Source organism: Mastigoproctus giganteus, chromosome 3 (assembly GCF_048544385.1).
Source record: "Mastigoproctus giganteus isolate SK-2022 chromosome 3, ASM4854438v1, whole genome shotgun sequence".
NCBI lineage: Eukaryota > Metazoa > Arthropoda > Arachnida > Uropygi > Thelyphonidae > Mastigoproctus > Mastigoproctus giganteus.
The window spans coordinates 39,219,183-39,232,140 of record NC_143577.1 but is presented as its reverse complement, the minus strand read 5'-3'; the positions used below and the strand labels follow the sequence as shown (position 1 = coordinate 39,232,140).

Here is a 12,958-nt window from a genome sequence, read left to right as displayed (position 1 = left end):
AGTTGATATTGCTGATGACTGATAGGTATTTCGCATCGGTCTTTACTGACGAAAAATCATTCATGCTGAGGAGAAGCTGAGACATTACAGATTGAAATTACAGATTACTATTTATTAGAAAAAATTTCGAGCTTAAAAGCAAATAAGACTCCTAGAGTTGATGGCATATAGCCAGTAATTTTGAGAGAGGCGGCCAGACAGTGTGTTGAACCATTGAAGTTAATTAGGGGTGCATCTTTGGACTCGGGAGAGATTCCTTTCGATTGCAGAAGTGCTAGCGTATCACTGATACCTAAAGGCCGTTATAATACCGAGAAGACATGAATTAATTTAAAAGAAAAACAAATACTGGAAAACTGAAAAAAATTATCGAAGTAATGTACAGGACAATATAAGGATTCAAAGCAAAAGTAATTTTAATGTGAAAAGTACGGCACAAACAATCAATTATTTTTAAGTAAGATATTGAAAATATTGGGAGAAAGTAAAAGGAAGGAAAGAAGCTAGTATATTGCAAACATATAAATTTATTGAAAGTTAATGCAAAGTAGGAAAGATTCGATAAACATGAATTGGAGTCATATATGATACACCCTTCTGTCTTTAAATAAATAAATCTTTATCATTAATACTCTTATGGTAAGGATATTTACCAGGAGTTCAATAAAGACAGATTGACTCTATTACAAAAGGAGTGTTTATTACTAATCATCTGGTTTACACTCCTTTCAAACCCCCTCCACTGGAAGTAATACACTTACTCCAACATCTTTCCCGTTCTTCGAACAGATTGAAGTTTAACATTGCGAATGCAAGGTACCGCATATAAGCACTAGAAATTCTAGAATAGCTACCAATTTGGTGGTACCATGCTCAAGGTGGTGAAGGGCGAAACAGACTTAAGGGTAATTGTACAGTCCGACATGAAGGTTTCTGAGTAGTGCAGATAGGCTGCTAGGACAGTTCATAGGGATTCTGTCAATGTTATACAGGAATTTTGCCAGCACGGTGATTGTCCCATTGTATAAGGCAATGGTTGGGCCGCATCTTGAGTACTGCATACAAATGTGGAAGCCTCATTTTAAGAAGGATGCACTCTTACCACAAGACTTCCCTTCTGAAAATTCCGCGCTTGGACAGTAGGCACCTGTGAGCAGACTTGATTGAAATGTTTAAGGTTTTAAATGGATGGAGTAAACTAAATTCGGATTACATTATTACTCTATCTTGGACAATACACATAATGGAACATGGTTTAAATGGAAAAAAGATATTTGTAGGATGTATGTACCAAAATTCGAGTTCCGTCTATTAGTCATTGATTGATTTTTGGAAGGAACTTCCATCTAGCTTTGTGGAAGTGGAAAGTTTGAATAAATTTAAGGAAGAATTACACACGTTTTAAGACAGGATGGCATGTGAGGAGTAGTAGAATTTTTCGATTGTTGGCTTCCATGCGTCATTTTCCGCTACTAATACTAATACTGATATGTTGGAAGGTATTTTTCAAGATGTCCATCAAAATCGCTTTCATCAGTTTAATGGTTTCTTCGGGATTGTAAACTGACGTGCACGCAGTTCATGATTCATAGTAGGTAAAAGAAAGAAGTCGCATGGAACAATTTCAAGTCTCTAAGATGGAAGTAAAATGCATTTGTTTTCTTTTTAGGCCAATGAGCAAACAGTACTGTGCGTAGTGTAGCGCCATCACGATGCAGTTTCCAATGGGCACCTCTGAGATTCAGTCTCTTCTGTTTTTGTAATAAGGGTCTGCTGTAAAATCACGTTACTAGCTGATTTTACGGCAGAAGAGATCCATCATTATCCAGCTACGTTCTTTGCTGTTTACCTTCCGCGGATTATAGAGATAAAGCCACATTTTATACGAAGCCATTTGTCTTCATTTCAAAGGAGCACTGTTTCTCTTCAATATCCATCAAAAAAGGATGGAGTTGAAAAACAACGTTACTAAATAAACAATCGCACACTGCCTTGGCACATGGCATGTTTACTGTACACTACTACTGAACCTGCACTAGTAGGATAGTGGTTATAATCACCTGGCTTCGAATACTGTCTATGGCGCGAAGATAGCGGTCTTCGGCGAGGGCAGCATGCTTTTATTCCCGGATTCCGGGACTTTTTCGTCAGGTGAACAGGCAAACAGACAAAATAACAGAGTATATTTACGATAATACACATGAACATAAACTTTGATGCAGATAACCCTAAAATTCCAACCAAACGCACTATCGAGATGGTCAACTACGTTTCCTAGTGATTACATTATCCTTAATCTTTCTTGAATCTCTTCCATAATATAACTAAAATAGTTTTATGCAGTAAATAATCGTAGATCTTTCATCGTACGGAATCCTCGCGGAGACCTGTGGTTATAATCACAGGTCTCCATATGACTGGCCCTTGTGGACAGAACAGTTGGTATAATCACCGTTCTCCCCACACCAGGTGGAAAATATCAAAGAATTAGACATCATTGCAATGGCAGACGTGATGTAAGTTGATAAAGCACGTTACACAGTTCAGGCATTGAATGGATGTGTCAAGAGAACGATTTCACCAAGAATATACTGCATCAATAATGAAATTCAATGATAGAAGTGTGTTGTGGGGTTTTTTTTTTTAAGTGGTTTGGACTTCTTAGAGGGTTGTCCTCAATGATGCCATGAACGCAATTGTCTGTTGTTCCATTCTGCACAATTCTGATTTGTTTGTATTGTGGAGGACAGGTTTTTGAAGAATAATTAAGAACCAGAACAAGACATTCTAATTCAAGCAGAGAAGTAAGTATATGGCTTCTGCATAAATTTCCATATTTTGTAGATAAAGAACATCTTGGGTGGAGAAATGATGAACCAATAAGAAAGGCTATGGATATGAGGATATCGAGGAAGAACCCTTTAGGGAAGCTAGGAAGTAATACGGACAGACATTCAAGAAGAAAGTTAGAAATGGTGATCCCAAAGATACAGAAAAGTGAATAAGAATGGTCTAACTGACATCTGAGATTAAACTACCAGAAACAATAAGAAGACAAATACAATTTGTTTGAGCATCGCACAATTCAATTAACTGAAGTCTGAAGGAGCAGACAATCGATAGAATATCGATCAATGGACTGGGACCTTATTAAGGAGTTATTTTGTGAACTTGAGCCTTTGTGCATTGTGAGGCATGAAATTGTTACTGTTATTTGAAAAGCTTTAATTGCATTCTGGTTTGGTTCACAATGAATATTTTGTTGGAGAATATTATTAACAATGACTAGCTTCACAATTAACACAAAGGAAAGAAAAAAATTGGAGGCAAGAAAGACAGGCTCGTGTTTCTTGGCATAACTGACTTATGGAACGATGTTCATCGTTGAAAACGTCCGGAAACATCTCTTGTACATAGGGAAGTGGGCGAGAACCACTGTCGATCGAAACCTTTCAATGTCTTATCTTGTTATGTCTCATCTGATCACTTCCTAGCCACAAAATGATTGGATGGATAGTTTTCTGTGCTGTCAGCTAGATGCTGTTCGTTCACTAATGGACAGTCTGTGTTTCTTCGAGCACCTGCCACTTCCTCTAATGATGCTGTCGAGCAAGGGCTTCCTGCTGCGCTAGTTAAGTGACACATACATTATATCTACCATGACGAAGATGTAGGAATAGTAAACTTCCAGTCTGGCATGCTTCTTCTTTCTTTTCCGTTTCCTGATTCTTGCATTTTTCTTGATTAATGTGCGAAACCAGACTATGAAAGAAATATGAATGGTGACACCTTAAGGGTTACATTAAGCGCAAATGGTTTATTTCTGAAGAGGCTAATCATTACTCTAAATGCGTTTGGACAATGCTTATTCAAGTTTTTCTGTCGTTTTATATCGATATCCGATGTCTAGTACGGTCGGATCGATTATCCGACTGTGCTCCTTACCTGAAACGTCTACTGTCTAAAGAAGTCAAGGAACAGACAGACAGAGCCACTAACATTCTCTCAAAATTAATTTTATTTAACCACTTTGCATCTCTCAATTTCCCAATGACAAAAATTTCAAATGAATTTTATCTTTGCTGAAACATCGTGGAAAAAAAAAGGTGTGCGAGATTCCGATGTACAGCATGTTTTGCAAAACGATAGTCAAATGAAAGTGAATAGTTATATCAGGAATATTCTTGTGGAATGTATCAGGTTGACTGATATATTTGAGAGAATGCTAAAAGAAAGCTGCACACTTAAGAAATGTATCAGATCACTCCAAAGGAGACAACCACTAAGACGATATAATTCGGCTATTCTTCGCGCTTGAGTTTTTCGTGAGTGGTTCAAGGAACACGATCATGACTTCAACCCTTTTCCCTGGTAGGTCCTCTAACTAGTCTCCTATTAAATTGTAGTTTCATGACATCTATGATATGGTGGAATTGTAACTTAGAAATATACCTTAATCAACCAAACCAAGTCAGTTTTTTAAGGAAAAAATTATCTCAGGCACGGAAGCATACTTTTCAAGAAGATATTATGGACCTTTTACCTTTTAGGAAGAAATTTACAAAACCAGCAATACAAGAGCTAAAGGAAAAGCAATGTGCTTTCTAATAAGTTAATTTTATCTTCAGATGAAATAGAGCTATTAAGATATAACAGAGATGCAGGTGTAGATGAAGAGAAGTTACTAAATAGCTAGACCAGAAGGAGGTAAAAGGAATATAAGATACCAAAATGTTTGACTACCATTTAGGCAGGAGAAAAGGAGTTAAACCCCGTTTTGTTAAATCAGTTTGGTAACACAGACGTTCAATATCTGCTGCTTGTCTTTTCTACAGATATTTCCAGAAGCACTCTCTGTTCTTCTAAATTAGCACATTTGCATAATTCCACTTCATTCTTCCAAAACCAATTCGAACACATGTTAAAGAGAACAATCTATAGAAATTCAAATGCAATATTTAGAAGTATCTTGTTTTCTCAAGTTCTGAAGTAGTACAGGTTTTAATATCTTTCAAGTTTGGGACTACCACAAAAAAGAAGCCGTGCCAAAGATAATATATATTATCGAATTCAAAGTATTCTGCAAATAAATATTTGCGGATTTACTCTTGTGAAGATCTGTAGCGAAGTCTCGATGTCAAGATGTCACAGTGTGGAAATAGCAAAATCTACAAAGATTTACTCTAGATATGCGAATTAGACAGGCTTCGGACAAGTGATGTGGGAACTATTTATTTATTTTTTTTTTTTTTACCGATGCCTGCTTTCTTGCATGATTTTCCTCTGTTTAATACCAATACAGACGTGTTCTAATACTGATAAAAAAGATTTTTGGGTTCTTCTTTTGGGGAAGGGATGCTGATTTGTAACATGCTTCAAGTTCAGAGTTGGTTACAATGCCTTCCACTGGTATTGGTTTATTTCTCGCGTTGTTGGATTGCATCGAGTTTGTCCTGAGTGACTGTTGGTATTCCCTATTAGCTCAGTAGGATTCGTGTACATTTGGATATTAAAAAAAACATTGTTACCACTTTGCTTTATGAAGCCGGTTCCAGGAACCAAAAAGCACATATAAGCTTGCTGATCTGCTATAGCGTCTGGAGGCATTTTTGGTCCTCCCCAAAGTATACTGCACTATCTCAGATATATCCTCTTGTTTAGGGTCTTCACTCTCCTTGGAGAAGGGCAAGGATATTAATTAAATATTTAAATTATGGCCTCGGCTCTTATTTCCTCAATGACCTTAAAGTTACAACCCGCTTACTGTTCCTTCTGCAGTGTGAGGGCGTGGTAGCCATGAATGTGATCAATCTCTTAATTAATTTGCAAATCGTTATTTATTTATACATTAATTTTCTTAATTAGTAAATCATTTTCGTAAATTGAATGAAAAATTTATGATCCCGTGCATATTACAGACGCGAGAAGCAAGCCAGAATCCATCCACAGTTCAACTTAAAACTCACCGAAATAATTTTCTCTCTCTCTATCCATCTATCTTCCATTATTTGGACTAACATTTTTCCCTCTGAGCGTAAACCAAACAGAAATTCAAGTTCAAGCTCAACGCAATTTTTCTGTCTTAAACCCACAACGTGAGGACTGCGCCCGTTGCTTAATCAGTTAATTATGGGCGGGGGCAGCCCTCGTGTACGATAGCACCAACTATAAAATACGTGTCACACTAATATTCACCATAATGTACCTGCTGATTTACAATTAATCAACAACTGCAATGGTCGTTTCTTGTACAGCACCTGAAAAAAACTGTGGAAGAAAATAACCATTTACGGCTATCATTAAACCCCCTAAACAACGCTGACAAATTAAAGTACCAAAGAGGGGAGGGTTTCTGGAACGCAGCATTTTCTACGGAAAATCGATATCCCATGGCGAACGACACCGTCGTGTTATGTTAGCAGCGTTCGAAAGGAAGTGCGCTCGGTGCGAGGTTACGTGACGATCGAAGAAAGATGGCTTCAAAGCTCGCTCCACGAAACGCACGTGCCAGAAGGCTACTGGCCACCGTTTCGCTGTATTGCGGTAGCGCACGTTTCGGCCTCCCCTAGTTCGAAATCCACATCAATCGTACGTTACCGGGGAAACGCACCGTCTTATTGTAACATTCAGAAGTCGACGTAGCTGCGGGGATCTTGGAGTTAGGTCTTAGCAAAACCGCGAATTTGTGCAGTTTCGTAGCAGCCCTTGTTCTTGGGATTCACTTGTTACCTGTGATCAGCCACGGACCACTGAAGATGTCTGGTAGGAACTGTTATGATTTTGTGATGACCGCATATGCAGTGTTTAGATGTATAACAAGATTTGACTGATAATAAGGTGGTTTGTTTTATTTGCACGCTTGTAATATAAATGTGGCCTTGGAGTCTGCGCAGGAATGGTAAAAAGGAAGTGTCTTGTACTAGCTCCGCTTTCATAGAGCACAATTGTCAAACTCTTTTTGCTGTTCCCCAACGACCTTTGCTTGTTTGGGTTCTGTGACGTTAATTTTAACTGTTAGGCATATTGATCATTCAGACAGTTAAAATTAAATGGCGGACATACTGGAACAGATCATGCGTGATCTGTTTCATACGTCTTTAAATTTTTGCATGCTGCTAAATTGTGAATATCTTTTTACATTTTGATTTATACTCTGTCGCGAATCTTTAAATGCAAACGAATACTTACCACCAATTCGCCATAACATTGGAGAATTTCCATTTTATTTAGCGATTAAAAAAGCATTTTAGATTATTAATGGGTTATTCCATAACACTTTTTAACTGGCAAATTAATATTTCCCTTTGTAGTTTTTTATTTAATTTTTATGCCCCATGTTTAGCGCAGCCATGCTAAAACAAGCTAAGATGAATGAAAATGAAATTACACTGGGGTGCTTAGTAGAAGCGTGCATTCTTTTCCATACCTGCACGCGATTCCATTTTTAGTGTTTCTTGCATTATGCTGGCGTGATTTCATCATCAGTGAGCCTAAATAAGTTGTGAACACATTAACCTTTTCATTTTTAACTTCTTTTGAATCCACTCATCGATTTTACAGAGAATATTTGTAGGAATAAATCTATGTACCTGTATTGTCAGCCATTTTTCCCGTATTCTTATATTTCTCCCAGAAACCTGCTCAAATTGATTATACACACAGATGCGTGTATTTATATGTATTAAATTTAGTGATTAAAATCAAAACAGCAAATTTACATCTCTCTAAAGATAATCTACACGTTAAGAAGTGAAAAAACACAATATCCATAATCATCACTTTCTCCTATCCCTTTGAACTTGTCGTTAGAATCTAACTGAGGAAATTGGAAAGAGTTTTTCAAGTAGTATCGATTGAACTGGATTCGATTAGATGTTAAGATAGCAAACTTGACCTGGGAAGCGCAAATCAAAGTGATTTTGCGTTACCTTGGTAACTAAAGCTCTTTAGATGTGTCCAATACAGTGGCTGATAGGGGCTAAGTTTGCTTCTGATCAATGGAGACCAAATGACTGTATTCAGACAATCCTTGCAACTTGTAACGAGGACTGAATGGATCATTTCGGATTACTTTCTCACTGCATATTCTTTGGTTGCATTAGACCTTCTTAGAGCTTGTTGTAGTTAAAAAAAAAAAACGAACTGTATTTGAATGTTAAATTGTGTTTGGTTACTTTTTAGGAGAATTTTTTCTTTTTGTAATAGAAAGCTGACTGGAAACAAATAATTAACGAAAATTCGTAGCAACCAGACCCAATATAAAAAGACGAGTTTCGTAGCAGAAAAGCAAGCAGCTTTTTCTTCATTAATTATTAACGAACAAAAGACTTAATTCATTACATCTTCCATCCTGCTAACAAGCCAGAGATGGAACACTTCCAAAAAAATAGTTGCTAAATTGTCCAATAAAAATTCAAGCAAATGCGAGAAATACAAGAATTTTATAAAATCACGATGACATTATATATTCTACTTGCAGTAAATTGAGCAATCTCCCTCATCAATGGTAATACTCCATCATCCCCAGTGCTGATTCGGTAATTAATTCATTAATTAATTAATTCATTAATTAATTCCCTTTTGGCGAGTTTTGAGGGGTTTAAAACGCATACATGGAATAAATCTCGCGTGTACTGTGCAATATACACTCTGTCCTGGTATTACTATTAAAAAAAAATACATGTATATATATATAATGCTAATATTCAGATATATAAAAATACCAGATGAAAGCCCATTCTTGATAATAAAGGTGTTTGATCGAGACTAGTCACATTTGCTAATGAGTAGAAGGTGGGAGAGAAGTTCTTCTCTCCCACCTTCTACTCATTAGCAAATGTGACTAGTCTCGATCAAACACCTTTATTATCAAGAATGGGCTTTCATCTGGTGTTTCGGATGGCATCGCGAATTAATGAAGCCCTAAACAAGGTATCTTATTGTTTCCATTTTGCACAACTTTTCAAGAATCAGCCATTTACGAATAGACCTGCACACTTTAGACTCAAGCCATTACAAAGGACACAGAGAACCTCTGGATGGGAAAGTTCTCATCCTTTGAAATCCATTGCACCATAAATCCATTTTGAAATCTATTGCATCCATTGTACCAGAGAACAATTTCTCCTCCTTTGAAATGAGCTATCCACAACTGTTCTTAGGTTCTCCAACTACTGTTAATTTTTTTCCGAGAAAAGTTCTGAATGCAAAACTTTTGTATCTACAGAGACCCTAATAACCAATTGGCAAATTGAGTTTTGTTTATTTTCGAACATAAACCAATCGTGTAATCCCAGGTGTAATTTCTGACCATCCTTTTTGGATGGAATCAAATTCCATTAAAATGGATTTTAATTCTCCCATATTAGGCATAAGAAGCTTCATTTTAGGCGCTTATGCATATATGAATAAGCGCCTAAAAATTCGAATAGAGCATCGATCTAGAAATAGTGTTCTGCCTCCCAGTTATTTTATTAAGCCATTTAAAAATCCAGTACGCTAACCCGAGAAATTTGTTGAAGTTGGTTTTGGACGTTGAGGACCTGATGATGGAGGAATATAAAGGAATGGGATAAAGGCAGCATTGCACGTATCGGATAATAAGCTGAGGGTTATGTATTCCTGCGAGCTCTTGGCGTAGCAGCCACATTGATGCATAGGTCTACGTTCTGGTGACGTTGAGATGCTGCTGAAATATGAGGCACGCACATTTCAGCAGCATCATTTCATTCTTGTGTGTCAAGAAGGTTGGTACTAGTAGACCTGCCTTTGTTTATCGTATGGAGGTGGGGAGGCCTGTGGTTGAAACAGTGTTCTGTTAGCGCAGGTTACATGGCCTTCTCAAAGAGTTTCAGGAATCCACAGCTGATGGCAATTGGCTTGAAGTCCTTGGGTCCATTCCAATACTTACATTTTGGGCGCACAAAGTATGTGTTCCAAATTTCTAGGAGACACGTGCTGGTCATGATTTGATTAAAAATATGCGCCAGATTATCAACATTGTAGACGCTGCATAGTTTCAGAATGAAGAGCGGAAATCCATCCGGACCTACTGACTTTAGCGGTAGCTTCTTTATGAGATGGATCAGTGGATTTCTGGAAAAATTGAAGTTAGTGAGTACTGGTTTTCGCATGGGCCCTACCACTGGAAAGACCACTGGTTAATCTGCTCATTGAGCTGCTCGAAGACCAATTTTGACCATTCCATGAAGGTCTTCTCTTCCATTGCAGAATGTTCTTGAGAAAACGCGTGTATTCTTTTTGAGTGTCGCATCCTATCAATAATCAGTGTCCTATGAGCCATTCTTTTCGCCTTAAAAATAAGCTCTTTGCCTTTTATAGGTGATGAAGTATTCTTCATTATTACTCCTTTTCTATCGTATAGGCTTTCTGCTTGCGATGAAAGGCAAGTTTGATGTTAGTATTGAACCAGGATATCTTTCACCATCTTATAAATCGCAGGCTCTTGCTTGAAAACTACTAGTGTTTCGTTTAAAAGTGGATCGAAGTCCATTTTTATAAACCATCAAAAAATAAATAAAAGCCATAAAGACACTCGTAATTAGTCGTTTTAACAACAAAAATAAAACTCTACACGTTACTTAAAAACTAGTTTTTGCGTTTTCTGCAGATATCGTGCTTGTGGAAATTGTAGAACTGTGGGGCATAGCACTAATTAACCAGCCTGTGGCAGCAGAAAACCTAAAGTCAGCATTGTATGCGCGTTCTCTGAAAGATGGAATCGCATTTCATGAAGGCACACAAAGAAGAAAACGTGCTTATCCTGCAAGAAAATACTGAAATAGCTGATGCGAATATTTTAAACATTGTGGAGGAAGTTAGACTATTGTGAGAATGCACACTTTTTAGCATTTACAGTACTAGGCATTGTTCATCTACATTCACTAGCCAGAAAATTAGAAACCTTAAGCAATTGGTGTGAACAGATAATTAAAATAAAATAAATTTGATCTAACCAATAACGATTTACGCTTTTATGCACCTTGGTAGGGTGAAAGAATAGAGTGGACCTAATGAAGCCATGCATCCAGAGTGTCTCATGTCTGCCACATGAAACCACCTCCACCAGGTGGGGTGTGTTCTGTTGGTACTGAGTCAATATCATTAGAAGATCGAATCTCCAATGGATATCTTTCTGTCTTATCGAACCAACTTCACCCTGAATGCTTCATTTTTACTCGGATTACTATGGATTCTTTCAAGACGACAACGCAACTATCCACCGTACAACAACTGAACTGGATGGCTGAAGGAACATTTTAAAGATATGCCTGTTGGTACAGCAGTTCGGCTACCCAGTTCTCTACCAACCACAGTACAAGCAGCCAACAAATATTCTGATGGAAGAATGGTCAAATCTGGGTCAAACTCTCTCAGACAGTTACTGAAATCCATAGCACGACGTGCACGGTCTGTAATTCTCAGAACAGGTGGCCCACTAGATCTTCAATGAACGTTTCTAATTTTTTGGTTGCTGACTGTACATTACAGTAAACTGCGCTAATGTTTCGGTGGTCAGGTTGTATACCGCATGCAATATCTCCATCTTATTTCAACTCTCTGGCTCAGGCTCAGTAACAGAGAATAAATCAACGAATGGGTTAGGTTTCATCTTAGAAAATAGGCAAATTTCTCTACTGAAATGAAGATCCCAAAATTGCATATTTTGCTTGTCCATTAAAAGGGTCTGTTCCATTATAAAAAAAATAAATAAACAATCCAACTGAACGCGTTGTTCGTCTACTGTATACATTTACATGTAATTTTATACAAAATATATTGGAAGCGCATTTTTCTTCTCTTTAGCAGCGCATTAGAAATCCTCTCAACCTCGGGACACTGCATACATTTGCATCGCGAGCAAAAACACCATATACAGTGGAAAGAGCAAGAACGCATTACTAATCGTCTAACAAAAAAAAAAAAAAGAAAGAAAGAAAATCGAAGGTTGCTGCAAGGGTGTTTGTTACCTTGGCTTTGGTTCCTGTCTTTACCCTTGCAGCTCGTATTCTTTCCTGCCAGCTGTGAGAAGGCCAAGGCGAGTATTTCTGTCTGCGCGCGCATGCTTCCGTGTGCATCCCTTCCCTGTCTCCTACAGTGAAGAGAAGTAGCGGGCATTGTTGGCGTTCAAGAGAAAAAGATGGTAAATAATGCGCAATTGTCAGTCTGGAAGGCTAAGATGTCATTCTCTTCAAAGGCCAGCCTCAGGTTTATTTTTTTTTTTTTTACGCTCTAGTATATTCTTTTCTCGTTTGAATCGATACTAAAATTAACGATAACTATCAATTATAAACACGGTCTTACACTATTAATTTAATAACCAAAAAAAAAAAAAGAGGTTAAGAAGAAGAACACGTAAAAGAAATTACTTTTTTGTATTATAGATTTTTCATCCTGGTACTGTATTATGGTCCGTAGCCAGCTGGTAAAATAAGCTTAAAATAAATGGCATAAGGAATGAACATTAAGGATCTCTGATAAGAAGAAAATGTGTCCTTAAAATCCAATGAGATGTATTTAGAACAAGTTACTATTTTGTTTTCTACAAACGCCTTGAAATTTTAGTCATTAAGCAGAGTGAAAAGACTGTTCAGGTATTGTTAATTTAAAAAAAGGTTTTGTAATGTGCTAAGTGCATTACATTCCAGGTTCGTTTCTTAAATTAACCGTTTTTCCAACAAAAAAGGTTGAGAACCTCTTGGCGATGTGATATGTACGAAATAAAGAAATAATTGCCGTAATTCTATTAGCCAGATTTTAATTAAATTGGAGAAGACTCAAGAAATTGTTCTGAAGAAAGCCAAATATAAAATTTCACGATAATCTGTTCACTGGGAGTAGAGTTATCACTTGCGGACGGACGGACAATCATTGTGAAGGCAATAGACTCTTAACCATACGATAATACGCCTAATTAATGTTAATCGTAGATGACTTA

The 12,958-nt window shown here is 37.3% G+C and overlaps 1 protein-coding gene across 2 annotated transcripts in view; it reads left to right on the top strand.

The window, feature by feature from the left end:
* The first annotated feature begins 6,490 nt into the window (after nucleotides 1–6,490).
* The window catches only part of LOC150087895 (Golgi-associated plant pathogenesis-related protein 1-like), a 39,937-nt gene continuing 33,469 nt past the window's right edge, over nucleotides 6,491–12,958 (top strand). The window contains exon 1 of one of the 2 annotated variants that reach the window (XM_090369251.1): nucleotides 6,491–6,762. The gene's annotated coding sequence lies outside the window, so the exon portion shown is untranslated. Of the gene's footprint in view, nucleotides 6,763–6,817; nucleotides 6,838–12,958 lie in introns of those variants that run through there. The other variant, XM_090369252.1, reaches the window with a different exon arrangement.